Raw genomic sequence first — 18415 nt, forward strand, 5'->3', positions numbered from 1 at the left:
AAACCTTTACATTTTATTTGAAGAAACTAAACCGAATTAAAACCATAAAAGCGAAAAACAAACAAACAACAAGTTAGAAGAAATATTTACAACACGATACAAATGCATGAATTTTTGAAAGCGAGATTTTGGATCACGACCAAATATTTATTTTGAACAAGGAAGTTTGAAAATTTTGACAAAACATGTTTAATTCGACTCGACTCGCAAGGCTATATCCCGATTGGAGTCGCCCGGTGTAGTGACGTAAAAATTTGTTTCGCTTTGGCTTAGCTTTTGGTTGGTCGCTAATTGTGATGATTCATTAAACATTTGAAAACCAACTTTCGATTTTATTTATAAAGGAGTCGCCATCGATCCTTTTTATAGGTGTGATCGGACACCTAATAAATTTATTTTTAAAACGAAAGAAGGCCGAGTTTAGGTCTACGTTAAAGTCTAGAGAAAAATTTGAGTTCGGAGTCGATTCTGCGAGGAAGGTATTAGCACCCACGCGACGCCCAAAATTGGTATCTTATAAACAAATGTTGTCTTAATTTTTAAAATTGCTAGTCCAAAGTAACATTGAATCGTGATCCGATCAAAACACGAGAAATTTCAAGTTTCGTTTTCTATTGAGAAGGATATACCGTTTTAACACAAGTCGATTGATATTCACCCAACATAGCGATGAAATCGATGGCATAGTGTTTAAAATCGATGCGTTGCCTTACTTATTGAATTAAATAAAACACGAATAAATATTTTAAAATAGTGAACAAAGGGTAATATATAAAAATAGGCGGAAGCGAAAATAATAGTTGGAAATACATCAAGGCACATAATACATACGACAATAATATTAAACAATGACAATGCACGCGATATTAAATGTAACAATAGTATGAAATACGAGAACACAATGAGAACACGATGAATATACATATAAAGATAATTAAGAGTATATATGTAAAATATATATATATATATATATATATGTATATATAAACAGATAATAGTGTTAGAAATATACTATATATAGTGTTTGAAGTATATACATAAGATAGTAAATAGGTATATGTAACTTGTATTATTAAAATATGTACATAGGGTAATATATACAAAAATTTAACTAATAATATTGAAAATACATATTCATAATATATATAAAGCATATATATAATATAATATTAAAACATTTTACATAATATATACACATATAATTATGATGTTAAAAACATATTAATATTAATAATAATATTAATATTACATAAAGATATACTTATATATATATATATATATATTAAAGATATGTGCATATATGATATAATACATGAATAGTACGATATTTAATATATACGTAATATGTATAATAAAAATAATAATATACATAATATATAAAATATATACGTATATAACAAAACATATACTACGGTTAATGATTATAATAGTAATGGTATTAAAATACAAAAAAAACAACAATGTAATGAACAAAAATACTATATATATAAATCTATGTACTTAAATAGAAATATACACTATTATAATGATAATAATAATAAATATAATAACAATATTGAAACACAAAACAAAAACAATAAAGATATTGAAGTAAAGTAAAAAAATAAGCCTATACGTAAATATATATATACATATATATGTAAAACATATATAAACATTGGTGATAATAATAATAATAATAATGTTGAAATATAAAGGCAAGTATAGCATTAAAATATTAAAATAAATAAAAAACCTAATACAAATACATATATATATACGCATATAACAAAAGCACATAATAATAATAATAATAATAATAATAATAATAATAATAATAATAATAATAATAATAATAATAATAATATCAATAATATGAAAATAACAAGGATATTTAGATAAAAAACAAAAAAAGCAACAGGACTAAAATTAAACTAAAAACAAAGTTATGGAGGTGATTTGAAAAGAAAATAAGGAGGAGAGGGCAGATTGCAATATGCGCAACATGGGAGGACCGAAAGCAGAAATATCCCCAATCATTAAGACGCAGATACTTGGTGCGGGCTAAATTGAAAACCTCAGAGAATTAGGTGGCCAAATTGCAAAATCATAGGAAAAAGGTAACTAAAGCACTAAATTGCAGCAAGCCCGGAGAGGTTGAGGGACTAGGGAACAAATATCCTAAAAGCGAAACATACAAATGTTAGTGGCGCCGTTTCCTTTTGACTTTTCAATTTTTATTTAAAACCATTTTAACCTTTATATATTTTTTCCGAAAAGCGCTCTCAAACCCCCTTTTTTATCTCTTTCTCTTTTCTTCACTAAGGTTTTAACACCCATCATCATGGCGAGTTCACCGTGCTTAGAATGGAGAGGGAGCGCCACGGGTAGATCCAGTAAGACTCTTTTCTTCCTTGATTCTTTTTGTTTTAAAGTAAGTTAATGAAATAAAAATAAAACAAAGCAAAGATAAATAGAAAGATTGAGATAACAGAGGAAAAAATTGAAGTTCACCTTCTAAGCTTTTCTTTTTCTTTTGTTTTTGATACAAATTTTTTTTGTACATCCTTCCCCCTTTTACGTTTGTTGTTTGGATGGCTTTATATAGCCTAATTTTTACATACTTTATTATTATTTTCTATTCTTGCTTCATTTTTGCTTGTTTGCGGGGCATGGGCATGGACGGTGGGGTGTGTGATGGTGCTTGGTGGCAGACAACATAGGAGAGTGGGAGTGGTCTTGGTGGCGAGGCAGCATGGGAGAGTGTTGGCCAAGGTTGAGGGTGTGCTGTTTTTTTTTCTTTGCTGGAAAATGTTTGGTGATGGTGGGCTAGGGTTAGTGGGTTAGTTTAGGTGGGTGTTGGTTTAGATTGGGTTTGATGATGTTGGGCTGATGAAATTGGGGTGGGTATTTGGTTGTATTTGGGCCAAAATTGGCCTACAACAATGTTGAAAAACGAATGATATAAGAGGAGCTTTGACTACATCTATTTAAAGGTTGAAAAACCTTATTCTAATAAATGTCAAATAGAAAAAGTGTAGTTCTATATGGGTTCTACTTGTACATCATGGTCGATACCATGGGGGCCTTTGACCCTCAGCCTTAAGCCCTACACAAATCCCCTTATTTTGCCACTATATTTCTTTAAAAAAATTTAATAAGTAACCATATTTTATATTTTGTTTTGTATTTTAATTTATTGTGTTGTTTATATAGATGCAATATTGTTACATTTTCCTTGAGAAGCATGCAAACTTTTTTATCTATTATTATATGTAGTCTTAAAATCAGATAAAAACCCAAATTTAATTTGATTGATTTATGTATTTATAGCTTCCCAATTTTCATTCTAAGCTTAAAAAAGATTTCATACAACTTTACTCATCCCATATGTCGCTCCAAATCCTAAAGCTTTACATGTAGAACTCATGTGCAAATAGTAAGAGATTTTCTTTCGTTTGACAACGATTTCAAGGTTTCTTCGTGTTGGTCCAAAGATGGTCTACCACAGAAGTCCTCTAGGGTTTGTAAATTCAATGATTCCAGCGATTGAGCTATTTTCCGTAACATCTGCCTTATTGATTATGGGTTTCGTTTTTCTTAGATTTTATGAGTCCTTTTTATCTTGGAATTGTCATGGCCTAAGATAACCACCAATGGTCCAAGCTCTAAAAAAACTTGTAGCACCCCAAACCTGGCCCAGAAGTTATGACCGGATCCGGCATGCCACATCAAAAACGTAAAAAAAAAAAATTTCCATTCTAAGTCCAGAAAATCGTACTTGATGTTCAAAAGATTAATTCATTAAGGGTTAAAGTGAATGGAAGCTATGCACCGGTAGGAAACAGGAAAAGAGGTGGTGAGTCCATCGGACCGCTTAAGTACCAAGCTCCTTTGGATCCAATCCTAGACATGCATACCGCCATTGCCACACCTTAATGTCATGGATATTTCTAGGAAAACCGATTTGATTAAGTCATTTTAGGAAAAGTGATTAATTTTGGAAAAATACTTTCATTGCGGAAGCTTTGCTTGTTGTCGTGTTATTTTGAAATCAACTGTTGTTTTCGAAACGCGCCTAAAGCTATCCAGTTTCAACAGTTAAATATAAGTATTACCTATCTTAGTAATACATATTAAAACCATCAAAAATAATTAAGCGGCCTTATAACATTTAAAAGCCCAAAACTTCTAACGTAAATAAAAGGATGTCTAGTTCACGGAAGAAAATCAAACTTTCGAGCGGGTGGCCACTCCAATTCCCTCACGCTCCAAGCCCACTATGGTTGGGGATTTCTGCGTGGATGAAAATAAAAGGGTGAGTTTGGGGAAACTCGATGTGTAAGGAAAACCCATTCAAAGTCCAAGTCACTCAAGCCCATTGGGCCTAAGCCCATTCAGTATGATGGTGCTGGGCCAAAGCCCTTTTGATTACAATAAACCGGGCCTTAGCCCTTATTCAGATAATGTATGGCCCATAGGCCCATTTCAAAATACATGCAACATCAATAACATATGCAAGCCCATTTGGGGAGACTACTCAACCCACCAACCACTACACTCCACCGTACCACCATACACTCCATGTGGGAATAGCTCAACCCACCCAATTTAACACTCCACGATTCTTGACCTTTCTTTGCTCGATTAACGATAAATTGAGGCAAAGCCTCCAGTATGTAGACAAGCCACTTTCAGTACTTCCTCCTTCAATATCCCAATCCCATGCATCAGAATAACAACATGGCATGCAGCAAATAACAACAGTCAAACATGCATTTAGGTCAATTTAACCCTAGGGGTATTTCAGTAATTTATCTACTAGGGGTAAAGCTATAAATTTTCCACTTTTAAAGGTATTTCAATAATTTATCTATTTTAGGGTTTTTCATGCATATTCCTACCTTTCACGTACTAACAGAACACGTACCGAGGTTTCTTACTGAATTGGGCCCGTTGGCCCATCATTCCAATTTTGGCCCATTAAGCCCAAAAATATCGAGGCACGAAATCATGCACTTTGCAGTCCAAATTTTGCAGCTTACCAAAAACATTAATCGATTTACCTTACGAGCATTACACTCGCAAATCTACAAAATACCGGTTTTCGGCATTTCGGCTTTTCGACTTTTGCCGATCCAGACTAAGAAAGAGGGTGTTAGTTACACACCTGTTTGCGACGATATGCTGACGAGATCCACACATGAACCGCCTACAATTGGATTACTAACACGTTAATCTAACTATTCAAATACAAACTACGTATTAACCCCTTACAATATTCGGTCAACCACACCTACAGATCATAGTAAGCTTATAAGAAATCAATAAGCAACTCATTAACAAATTTTTGTCAATGTTTACCACATAATCATAATTTCACTGCAAGCTGTCTTTCTGAGCAACAGTCACTAAATCATTTATAACTAGAGCTACGAAACTCCAAATCAAGTGCCGTTAATTTTCCCTGAAAATAGACTCATATATCTTCTATCCATAAAATTTTCAGAATTTTTGGTTTAGCCAATCAATACCAGAAATTTCTCAAAGTTTCCCATGTTTCACTGTTTGACTAATCTGACCACCCTTCATTACAAATCAAATTTCTCATTGTACAGAATTCGAAATATGTTCTTGTTTATTTCATTAGAAACTAGACTCAATAATATTTAATTACATAATTTATTCAGCTTCTAATTCATCTCCCACAATTTATGGTGATTTTCCAAAGTCACGTTACTGCTGCTGTCCCAAGCAGATTTATTACCAAATCACTCTTTCATACACCTATCTTGCATGCATGTTATTTAAACATGTATATCACCAATCAATCATCACATATCTATGATTTTTACTTAAGCATAATCTCTATTTCATCATTTTAAAGCACAACATGTTAGCCGATTTTTCCTTTAGCATCTAAGGCACATGCATGCTCATTTGTTTGGCTCAACTTCACCTATCTTCCATTTTTCATCAAAAGAACATCAAACAACAACCATTTCCTTCATTTTAATTCATGACTAAATGCTCACAACACAACTAAAAATCAAAATATGCTTCAAGAGTTAAGATAGAATCAAGAAGAACTCATGAACATCAAGATAGAAGCAAACTACCATGAACTTACCTTCAATTTTCTTCCCCAAGTGACCGAACATTTAAGAGCTTTCTCCTCTCCTTTCTCTTCTCTAACTTTAGGCTAGGATGAACAAAGATGGACAAAACTTTGTTCTTTTCACCCCTTTTTCTTTTAATAAAACTTCATATTTCATCCATTTAATTCTTTAATACAAAAGACATGAATTTCTTATCATGAAACATTTACCTAAACCATTATCATGAAACATTTACCTAACCCATTATCATGGAATATTTACCTAATCCATTATCATGAAACATTTACCTAACCCATTATCATGGAACATTTACCTAACCTATTATCAATTTGTATTAATTTGTACCATAAATTATGGATATCAAGTGTACATTTTGTCTACAACAACATGATGGTTGGCCACTTCATGTAAAATGGGAGGTTTGTCATGCAAATCCTCCTATTTTGCACTCCTATTTATTTGGCCACTTCAATTTAGCCTATAGCATTTTCAAACATTTTCACATAGGTCCTATTTCATAATTTCACCCCCTTTTTCTTATGGAACAAAAATTAACTAAAATTGCCGAGTTCTATCTTAAGCTTGGGCTTTCTAGAGGCCCACTAACATAATTAAATGTAGCACCCCAAACCCGGCTCAGAAGTTATGGCCGGATCCGGCATGCCACATCAAAAACGTAAAAAAAAATTTCCTTTCTAAGTCCAGAAAATCGTACTTGATGTTCAAAAGATTAATTCATTAAGGGTTAAAGTGAATGGAAGCTATGCACCAGGTAGGAAACCGGAAAAGAGGTGGTGAGTCCATCGAACTACTTAAGTACCAAGCTCCCTTCGGATCCAATCCTAGACATGCATACCGCCATTGCCACACCTTAATGTCATGGATATTTCTAGGAAAACCGATTTGATTAAGTCATTTTTAGGAAAAGTGATTAATTTTGGAAAAATACTTTCATTGCGGAAGCTTTGCTTGTTGTCGTGTTATTTTGAAATCAAGCTGTTGTTTTTGAAAACGCCTAAAGCTATCCAGTTTCAACAGTTAAATATAAGTATTACCTATCTTAGTAATACATATTAAAACCATCAAAAATAGTTAAGCGGCCTTATTACATTTAAAAGCCCAAAACTTCAAATGTAAATAAAAGGATGTCCAGTTCACGAAGAAAATCAAACTTTCGAGCGGGTGGCCACTCAATTCCCTCACAACTCCAAGCCCACTATGGTTGGGGATTTCTGCGTGGATGAAAATAAAAGGGTGAGTTTGGGGAAACTCGGTGTGTAAGGAAAACCCTTCAAAGCCAAAGTCACTCAAGCCTATTGGGCCTAAGCCTATTCAGGTAATAGTGGTACTGGGCCAGAGCCCTTTTCAGATTACAATAAATGGGCCTTAGCCCCTTATTCAGATAACAGTATGGCCCATAGGCCCATTTCAAAATACATGCAACATCAATAACATATGCAAGCCCATTTGGGTAACAGTGGTACTGGGCCAGAGCCCTTTTCAGATTACAATAAACTGGGCCTTAGCCCCTTATTCAGATAACAGATGGCCCTAGGCCCATTTCAAAATACATGCAACATCGGTAAACATATGCAAGCCCATTTGGGAGACTACTCAACCCACCAACCACTACACTCCACATTACCAGCCATACACTCCATGTGGGGAATAGCTCAACCCACCCATTAACACTCCACGATTCTTGACCTTCTTTGCTCGATTATCGATAAATTGAGGCAAAGCCTCCGATCGTGGACAAGCCACTTTCAGTACTTCCTCCGTCAATATCCCGGTCCATGCATCGAGATAATAACATGGCATGCAGTAAATAACAACAATCAAACATGCATTTAGGTCAATTTAACCTAGGGTATTTGGTAATTCATCTACTAGGGTAAAGCGTAAATTTTCCACTTTTAAAGGTATTTCAGTAATTTATCTATTTTAGGGTTTTTCATGCATATTCCTACTTTTCACGTACTAACGAATCACGTCGAGGGTTCTTACCAAATTGGGTCCGTTGGCCCATCATTCCAATTTTGGCCCATTAAGCCCAAAAATATTGAGGGCACGAAATCATGCACTTTGGTCCAAATTTTGCAGCTTACCAAAAACATTAATCGATTTACCTCACGAGCATTCGCTTTTCGCAAATCTACAAAATACCGTTTTGGCATTTGACTTTTCGGCTTTTGCCGATCTAGACTAAGAAAGAGGGTGTTAGTTACACACATTTGCTGACGATATCTTGTGAGATCCACACGAACCGCCTACAATTGGATTACTAACACGTTAATCTAACTATTAAAATCGAACTACATATTAATCCCTTACAATATTCGCCAACCACACCTACAGATCATAGTAAGCTTATAAGAAATCAATAAGCAACTCATTAACAAATTTTTGTCAATGTTTACCACATAATCATAATTTCACTGCAAGCTGTCTTCCTGAGCAACAGTCACTAAATTATTTATAGCTGGAGTTACGAAACTCCAAATCAAGTGCCGTTAATTTTCCTTGAAAATAGACTCATATATCTTTTATCCATTAAATTTTCAGAATTTTTGGTTTAGCCGATCAATACCAGATTTTTCTCAAAGTTTCCCATGTTTCACTGTTTGACTAATCTGACCACTCTTCATTACGAATCAAATTTCTCATTGTACAGAATTCAAAATATGTTGTCGTTTATTCCATTTGAAACTAGACTCATTAAGCTTTAATTACACAATTTATTCAGCTTCTAATTCATCTCCCACAATTTATGGTGATTTTCCAAAGTCACGTTACTGCTGCTGTCCCAAGCAGATTTATTACCAAATCACTCTTTCACACCTAACTTGCATGCTTGTTATTTAAACATGTATATCACTAATCAATCATCACATATCTATGATTTTACTTAAGTATAATCTCCATTTCATCATTTTAAAGCACAACATGTTAGCTGATTTTTCCTTTAACATCTAAGGCACATGCATGCTCATTTGTTTGGCTCAACTTCACATATCTTCCATTTTCATCAAAAGAACATGAAACAACAACCATTTCCTTCATTTTAATTCATGAACAAATGCTCACAACACAACTAAAAATCAAAATATACTTCAAGAGTTAAGATAGAATCAAGAAGAACTCATGAACATCAAGATAGAAGCAAACTACCATGAACTTACCTTCAATTTTCTTCCCCAAGTGACCGAACACTCAAGAGCTTTCTCCTCTCCTTTCTCTTCTCTAACTTTCAGCTATGATGAACAAAGATGGACAAAACTTTGTTCTTTTCACCCCTTTTTCTTTTAATAAAACTTCATATTTCATCCATTTAATTCTTTAATACAAAAGACATGAATTTCTTATCATGAAACATTTACCTAAACCATTATCATGAAACATTTACCTAACCCATTATCATGGAATATTTACCTAATCCATTATCATGGAACATTTACCTAACCTATTATCAATTTGTATTAATTTGTACCATAAATTATGGATATCAAGTGTACATTTTGTCTACAACAACATGATGGTTGGCCACTTCATGTAAAATGGGAGGTTTGTCATGCAAATCCTCCTATTTTGCACTCCTATTTATTTGGCCACTACAAATTAGCCTATAGCATTTTCAAACATTTTCACATAGGTCCTATTTAATAATTTCACTCCCTTTTTCTTATGGAACAAAAATTAACTAAAATTAGCGAGTTCTATCTTAAGTTTGGGCTTTCTAGAGGCCCACTAACATAATTAAACCTATGCCAACATTCACAGAATTCCCGAAAATTGGGGCGTTACAACTCTACCCTCCTTAAAGAAATTTTGTCCTCGAAATTTACCTAATCCAAACAGATGAGGGTATTGTTGTTGCATCCTCTCTTCTGGCTCCCAAACTCAGAAGTTTCCTCTTCCTTAACTTGTTGAAAGTGAGCGACCAAAGACTCATCGTTCAACTGTTTTTCCTTAATCTGATCCAACCAGGTTGGCCTCACTTGCAACTCAGTTAACAGACTTCCATCATCATACTGACTCAGACGAGCAAACATTGCTCTCGAGATCGAGATCTGACTCTCGACTTAGAGCATCGGCTACCACATTAGCCTTGCTTGGGTGATACTCGATCGAGCAGTCATAATCCTTAAGCAACTCAATCCATCTCCTTTGCCTAAGGTTCAGCTCCTTCTGAGTCAACAAATACTTAAGACTCTTATGGTCAGTGTATATAATACACCTTTCTCCGTACAAGTAATGTCTCCAAATCTTAAGTGCAAATATCACTGCTGCCAACTCTAAATCATGAGTCAAATAGTTTCCCTCATGAGGCTTAAGCTATCGTGATGCATATGCAACCACCTTACCCTCTTGCATTAACACGCAGTCCAAACCCACGGGGATGTGTCACCTGTACACAGTAAAATCATTTCAGGACTCATTTGAATTAACACAAGTGCTTCAGTCAGAACTTTCTTCAACTTCTCAAAAGCTTCCTGCTGTTTCTTAGTCCATACAAACGGTACTCCTTTCCTTATGTGTTTTGTCAGAGGTGCTGCCATCACAGAAAAACCTTCCACAAACCTTCTGTAGTATCATGCCAGTCCTAGAAAACTCCGTATTTCTGACACTGACCTAGGCGGCTTCCACTCCAAAATCGCTTCAATTTTAGGGTCCACCTTAATCCCCTCGGCAGAGACCACATGTCCTAAGAAGGTTACCTCCCTCAACCAAAATTCACACTTGCTGAACTTCGCAAAAGTTCCTTCTCCTTAATACTTACAAGACACTATCACGGAGATGCTCATCATGTTTCGTTTCGGTTTGAGAATATACCGGGATATCGTCAATAAAGGCGACTACAAACCGATCCAAAATGATTGGAACACACGATTCATTAGATCCATAAACGCCGCAGAGGCGTTCGTTAGTCAAATGGCATAACTAGAAACTCGTAATGACCATACCGAGTCACGAATGTCGTCTTTTGGATATTTGCCTCCTTTACCCTTAGCGATGATATCCGGATCGAAGGTCGATCTTGAAAATCTGAAGCTCCTCTAAGCTGGTCGAATATATCGTCAATCCTTAGCAGTGGATACTTATTCTTAATCGTCAGTTTGTTCAACTGGCGATAATCAATGCACATCCGCATCGTACCATCCTTCTTTTTCACGAATAGCACCGGTGCTCCCCATGGAGACACGCTTGGCTTAATGAAGTCCCTGTCCAACAACTCTTGAATTTGAGCCTTTAACTCCACTAACTCTTTCGGTGCCATCTTATACGGTGCAATGGACACAGGCGCCATTCCAAGCAACAAGTCTATTCCAAACTCAACTTCTCGATTCGGAGGCAATCCTGGAAGCTCCTCCAGAAAAACATCTTAGAACTCCTTTACGGTCCTAACCTTATCTACTGTCAGTCCCTCCTCTTCCGACTAACTTACAAATACCAATTAGGCCTCACAACCTTTCCGAATCCACTTTTCGGCTCTTAATGCCGATACTACATTGGACAAATAATCCCTTCTCTCATCTATCACCATAACCTCATCATCCTTTGTAGTTCTTAACACCATTCGTTTAGCAGCATAATCCAGAGTCGCCTTATGCTTAACAAGCCAATCCATTCCCAGAATGAGGTCAAACTCTCCGAATGGTAACTCCATCAGATCTCCAGGAAAAATCCTACCTTGAGTTTCTAAGGGTACATCCTTATACAGTTTGTTTACCCTAACCGAGTTATCCAAAGGGACTTAGTACAGATACCCTACTCACAATCTCCTCAGAGTAGTCCAAGTCGTCCATAATCCGTTCTGTGGCCTCCAACCAATATTCCGCCACATTCGGGGCTATACCAGACATGCCCTTAAAGATCTCCGTTCCGTTAGTCCCGAAGTCATTCAGAAATAGATCCCTGAATTTCGTTGCCCGAACTTGCTTCGGAAACCCTTTTCAGAACACGAAGCATTACCTGTGATAGGGCATTATCCTTGGCATCGCGGTCATGAGACTCTACCTCTGTTGCCAGTAGTATCGATGCATCCACCGCCGGCATATGTCTCGAAGATGAAGATCTCGCTCGAGCACTTCCTCGGCTCCGTCCACGGCCTCTTGTACTCATATCGTATTATCTTGATTACAAATTTTTATGCATCAATTAATATTCCAGTGTTTATTACAGATGTTTTATGAATCGACGAGAGTTCGAGTTTGTTTTCGCGAGAATCGAAGTCTAGCTACGATTTGATCTCTTATCGATTTTCCTATGCTTTCGGTATCATCCTATCTAAAGTGTCCTAGTAGGGTTTCAAAGATGCAGACGAGATAATTCAGAAAATATTGAGAAAAGTTCGAGTAATACTTACAGACTTGGTAGGAGATTGAATGCCACCTTCTAAAGATCTAAATTTTGAAAATCGAGTTTTCGCATTCTTTATAAAATTTTCGCTTTGAAAATCTTTGTTTTTGTAAACCCATTCCACAGTAGAGTTGTTGCAACCTAGGCTCGATACCACTAAATGTAGCACCCCAAACCCGCTCGAAGTTATGGCGGATCCGCATGCCATATCAAAAGCGTAAAAAAATTTCCTTTCTAAGTCCGAAAATCGTACTTGATGTTCAAAGATTAATTCATTAAGGGTTAAAGTGAATGGAAGCTATGCACCGGTAGGAAACCGGAAAAGAGGTGGTGAGTCCATCGGATTGCTTAAGTACCAAGCTCCTTCGGATCCAATCCTAGACATGCATACCGCCATTGCCACACCTTAATGTCATGGATATTTCTAGGAAAACCGATTTGATTAAGTCATTTTAGGAAAAGTGATTAATTTTGGAAAAATACTTTCATTCGGAAGCTTTGCTTGTTGTCGTGTTATTTTGAAATCAACTGTTGTTTTTGAAAACGCGCCTAAAGCTATCCAGTTTCAACAGTTAAATATAAGTATTACCTATCTTAGTAATACATATTAAAACCATCAAAAATAATTAAGCGGCCTTATTACATTTAAAAGCCCAAAACTTCAAATGTAAATAAAAGGATGTCCATTCACGGAAGAAAATCAAACTTTGAGCGGGTGGCCACTCGAATTCCCTCACAACTCCAAGCCCACTATGGTTGGGGATTTCTGCGTGGATGAAAATAAAAGGGTGAGTTTGGGAAAACTCGGTGTAAGGAAAACCCTTCAAAGCCCAAGTCGGCTCAAGCCTATTGGGCCTAAGCCTATTCGGGTAATAGTGGTCTGGGCTAGAGCCCTTTCAGATTACAATAAGCGGGCCTTAGCCCCTTATTCAGATAATGATGATGGCCCATAGGCCCATTTCAAAATACATGCAACATCAATAACATATGCAAGCCCATTTGGGTAACAGTGGTCTGGGCGAGCCCTTTTCAGATTACAATAAACCGGGCCTTAGCCCTTATTCAGATAACAGATATGGCCCATAGGCCCATTTCAAAATACATGCAACATCAAGTAAACATATGCAAGCCCATTTGGGAGACTACTCAACCCACCAACCACTACACTCCACCGTACCAGCCATACACTCCATGTGGGAATAGCTCAACCCACCCATTTAACACTCCACGATTTGCGACTTTTTTGCTCGATTAACAATAAATTGAGGCAAAGCCTCCGAGACGTGGACAAGCCACTTTCAGTACTTCCTCCGTCAATATCCCAGTCCCATGCATCAGATAATAACATGGCATGCAGTAAATAACAACAGTCAAACATGCATTTAGGTCAATTTAACCCTAGGGGTATTTCAGTAATTCATCTACTAGGGGTAAAACTGTAAATTTTCCACTTTTAAAGGTATTTCAGTAATTTATCTATTTTATGGTTTTTCATGCATATTCCTACTTTTCACGTACTAACAGAATCACGTACCGAGGGTTCTTACCAAATTGGGTCCGTTGGCCCATCATTCCAATTTTGGCCCATTAAGCCCAAAAATATTGAGGGCACAGAAATCATGCACTTTGCAGTCCAAATTTTGCAGCTTACCAAAAACATTAATCGATTTACCTCACGAGCATTCTTTTTCGCAAATCTACAAAATACCGTTTTCGGCATTTCGCTTTTCGCTTTTGCCGATCTAGACTAAGAAAGAGGGTGTTAGTTACACACCTGTTTGCGACGATATGCTGACGAGATCCACACACGAACCGCCTACAATTGGATTACTAACACGTTAATCTAACTATTCAAATACGAACTACGTATTAATCCCTTACAATATTCGGCCAACCACACCTACAGATCATAGTAAGCTTATAAGAAATCAATAAGCAACTCATTAACAAATTTTTGTCAATGTTTACCACATAATCATAATTTCACTGCAAGCTGTCTTCCTGAGCAACAGTCACTAAATTATTTATAGCTGGAGTTACGAAACTCCAAATCAAGTGCCGTTAATTTTCCTTGAAAATAGACTCATATATCTTTTATCCATTAAATTTTCAGAATTTTTGGTTTAGCCGATCAATACCAGATTTTTCTCAAAGTTTCCCATGTTTCACTGTTTGACTAATCTGACCACTCTTCATTACGAATCAAATTTCTCATTGTACAGAATTCAAAATATGTTGTCGTTTATTCCATTTGAAACTAGACTCATTAAGCTTTAATTACACAATTTATTCAGCTTCTAATTCATCTCCCACAATTTATGGTGATTTTCCAAAGTCACGTTACTGCTGCTGTCCCAAGCAGATTTATTACCAAATCACTCTTTCACACCTAACTTGCATGCTTGTTATTTAAACATGTATATCACTAATCAATCATCACATATCTATGATTTTACTTAAGTATAATCTCCATTTCATCATTTTAAAGCACAACATGTTAGCTGATTTTTCCCTTTAACATCTAAGGCACATGCATGCTCATTTGTTTGGCTCAACTTCACATATCTTCCATTTTCATCAAAAGAACATGAAACAACAACCATTTCCTTCATTTTAATTCATGAACAAATGCTCACAACACAACTAAAAATCAAAATATACTTCAAGAGTTAAGATAGAATCAAGAAGAACTCATGAACATCAAGATAGAAGCAAACTACCATGAACTTACCTTCAATTTTCTTCCCCAAGTGACCGAACACTCAAGAGCTTTCTCCTCTCCTTTCTCTTCTCTAACTTTTAGCTATGATGAACAAAGATGGACAAAACTTTGTTCTTTTCACCCCTTTTTCTTTTAATAAAACTTCATATTTCATCCATTTAATTCTTTAATACAAAAGACATGAATTTCTTATCATGAAACATTTACCTAAACCATTATCATGAAACATTTACCTAACCCATTATCATGGAATATTTACCTAATCCATTATCATGGAACATTTACCTAACCTATTATCAATTTGTATTAATTTGTACCATAAATTATGGATATCAAGTGTACATTTTGTCTACAACAACATGATGGTTGGCCACTTCATGTAAAATGGGAGGTTTGTCATGCAAATCCTCCTATTTTGCACTCCTATTTATTTGGCCACTACAAATTAGCCTATAGCATTTTCAAACATTTTCACATAGGTCCTATTTAATAATTTCACTCCCTTTTTCTTATGGAACAAAAATTAACTAAAATTAGCGGGTTCTATCTTAAGTTTGGGCTTTCTAGAGGCCCACTAACATAATTAAACATATGCCAACATTCAAAGAATTCCCGAAAATTGGGGCGTTACATTAAACCTATTCCAACATTCACAGGATTCCCGAAAATTGGGGCGTTACAAAACTTCATCAATTTCATGAGCCTTCAATCATCTTTCTAATGGAAAGAAATCAAAATAGGAGAACATCAGAGTTGCTCAGAAACATTGCAAGATTTTCTAATGGTTTCTATATTGAAACTCAAGGAAAATCAGGGTCTTACCCTATGTGGAAACAGAAGATTGTTGACCTGAATAGTCTTTAAGTGCAAGAAACAATGTATGAGCAAAAGGGACAGTGAAAATGGGCACTTCTGATCAAACTGCACTAAACACTAGAAATATAGGGGACAACAAAATTGTTCATGTGGTATGATTTTCCTACATCCGTAAAACCTAGTTTATTGAGATGAATCCACTATGTTTGAACTTAATACAATAAGTGATCCTAGTTCTAACACGCCCTAGTAAATTATCCTCAGTTTTTGTACTTCAAAGACTAGACCTTTCAAATGCAACAACAAAAGATTTTACTTTCTCAAATGCACCCTTATAAATAACGTTCATCAAACAACTGATAAGTGTTCTCAATATTTAGTACATAAACCTATACAAGCCTCTCAAATATATAGAAAATTTCAAGACTTGCTAACATACTAAAGATTAATCATGACCCCTTTCGACCTACAACTAAAATAGCTAAATATCATACAATGATGACCAAAGTAAGGTGGACTCTTGGAAGATAAGTTTTCAAGTTATGTCTTGATCAAACATCATTGATCCAAGGGATTTGGTACGATCAATCCTATCCTCAAGATATGTTTCTTCAAGTGAATTGATGAGCTTAAATCATCCAACGATGTAAGCATAGCCCAAATATTTTGTTTTACTGTCAATCTTTCAAATAGAAAAAAGAGTTAATTGCACTAGATACATCCCTAAATTATAACTTTCATTCTAAATAACATCCCCAAACTCCAAAAAGTTCTAATTACATTCTCAAAATATTAATGTTATATCAATCGGGTTCTTCCATTATTGAAATAGTTAATTTAAACATTAAATAACATGTAAAATCTTTTGTGACATAATTTAAAATGAAAATTTTAAAGAGAAGTAAAATGTTACCTCATAACTTTTAAAATTAAAAACTAAAAACATAGTAAAATTGAAAAAAAGAGAGGCGAATGATATTTTACGTAAAAGTTTTGAAAACCTCAAAACTAAATTTTTACGACATTCAGTTTTACAATATTTATTTTTTAAAAATTTTATTTTAAATTATGTCGATATGGTGTCTTATTTAACAATTAAGTTAATGATTTTAATAGCATAAGAACTTTATTTATATAACAACAATGGTTTGAGGATATAATTAGAATGTTTTAAAGTTTAAATATCAATTTTGTAATGAGAGTCATGGTTTAGGATTGGTGCAATTAACTCTAAAAAATTGTGGTATAACGAATAATTAATTATAGGAAAAATTAATTTATGAATGTTTCCCACCATATCATCCATTGTCATTTTCCAATTATTTAATGACATTTTAGCATTTTTTCTTATGTCATTGACACATAAATATAGTAATTTTTTACCTAAACTTTGAACCCCAAAATTTAAACCTTAATTTGGATTCTAAATTTAGGGTTTGGGGTTCAGCTCGAGTAAAAATTATCAAAATTATGTGCTAATAATATAAAAATTTCTTAAAATATTATTAAATAATTGAAAAAAATCATAAATGATATGATGAAAAAGTTACTAAATAATTTCTCAATTAAATTATGCTTAATGCATGATATTTTTTAATTGTCTGGGATGTTGATGGATGTTGTTTAATTAATTCATATATATATATTGCTGCATATCAAATCTTGTGCAGTGTAGAACTATTACTTTAGCAATGACTTGTCATATGATGGAAAGCTTTGACAATAATCCCTAAATTTGAAGCATTACATTTCAATTAATAATAAATTCCTAACAAGAAAAACAGAAAATAGAAGTGTTGATTAGGATTTTTAGAAAGTCCAGTAGTTTCAGACAATTGAAAGATAGGATTATCAAACATTGTTATCTGATTTCGTACGAAAGATTAGTATTTATTAGGAAAATCTGATGACTAAAGATTAGGGTTTTCAAGTTATCTTAATTTGCCAAAATTGATGTTAGATCATTTGGGACGTGGTATATGAAAAGATAAAATACAATAATAAGACAAGTTCTTAATTAGAAGTAATTAAAGAGTAATTGGAAAGTCTATATCCATCATATTCTTAGAGATTATAATACAGTTGCAGATTTCATGGCCAAGCAAGTTGATATAAATTTTATTAGTCTACAAGTATTTTTTGAATCTCCTCAAGTTGTGCAAGAGTTAATCTAAAAGGATATTATGGACTTTTGATTTTATGTTTGTTTCAAGTTCTTTGAGGAAATTTATTATCTTTAATTTCAATACAACAATGGGTTCAAGTTCTATCACACCCATTATTGCAATCTTATTTTTGTATTTAAAAACTTATTTCGCTCACCTCTAAGTTCTTCCCCTAAAAATTTAAGTAGTAACTAACACTTGTTTACTCTCTCAAATGCACTCTCAGAATACGTTCCACTATGAATGGATAAGTG

Source organism: Gossypium arboreum, chromosome 4 (genome assembly GCF_025698485.1).
Source record: "Gossypium arboreum isolate Shixiya-1 chromosome 4, ASM2569848v2, whole genome shotgun sequence".
NCBI classification, from domain to species: domain Eukaryota; kingdom Viridiplantae; phylum Streptophyta; class Magnoliopsida; order Malvales; family Malvaceae; genus Gossypium; species Gossypium arboreum.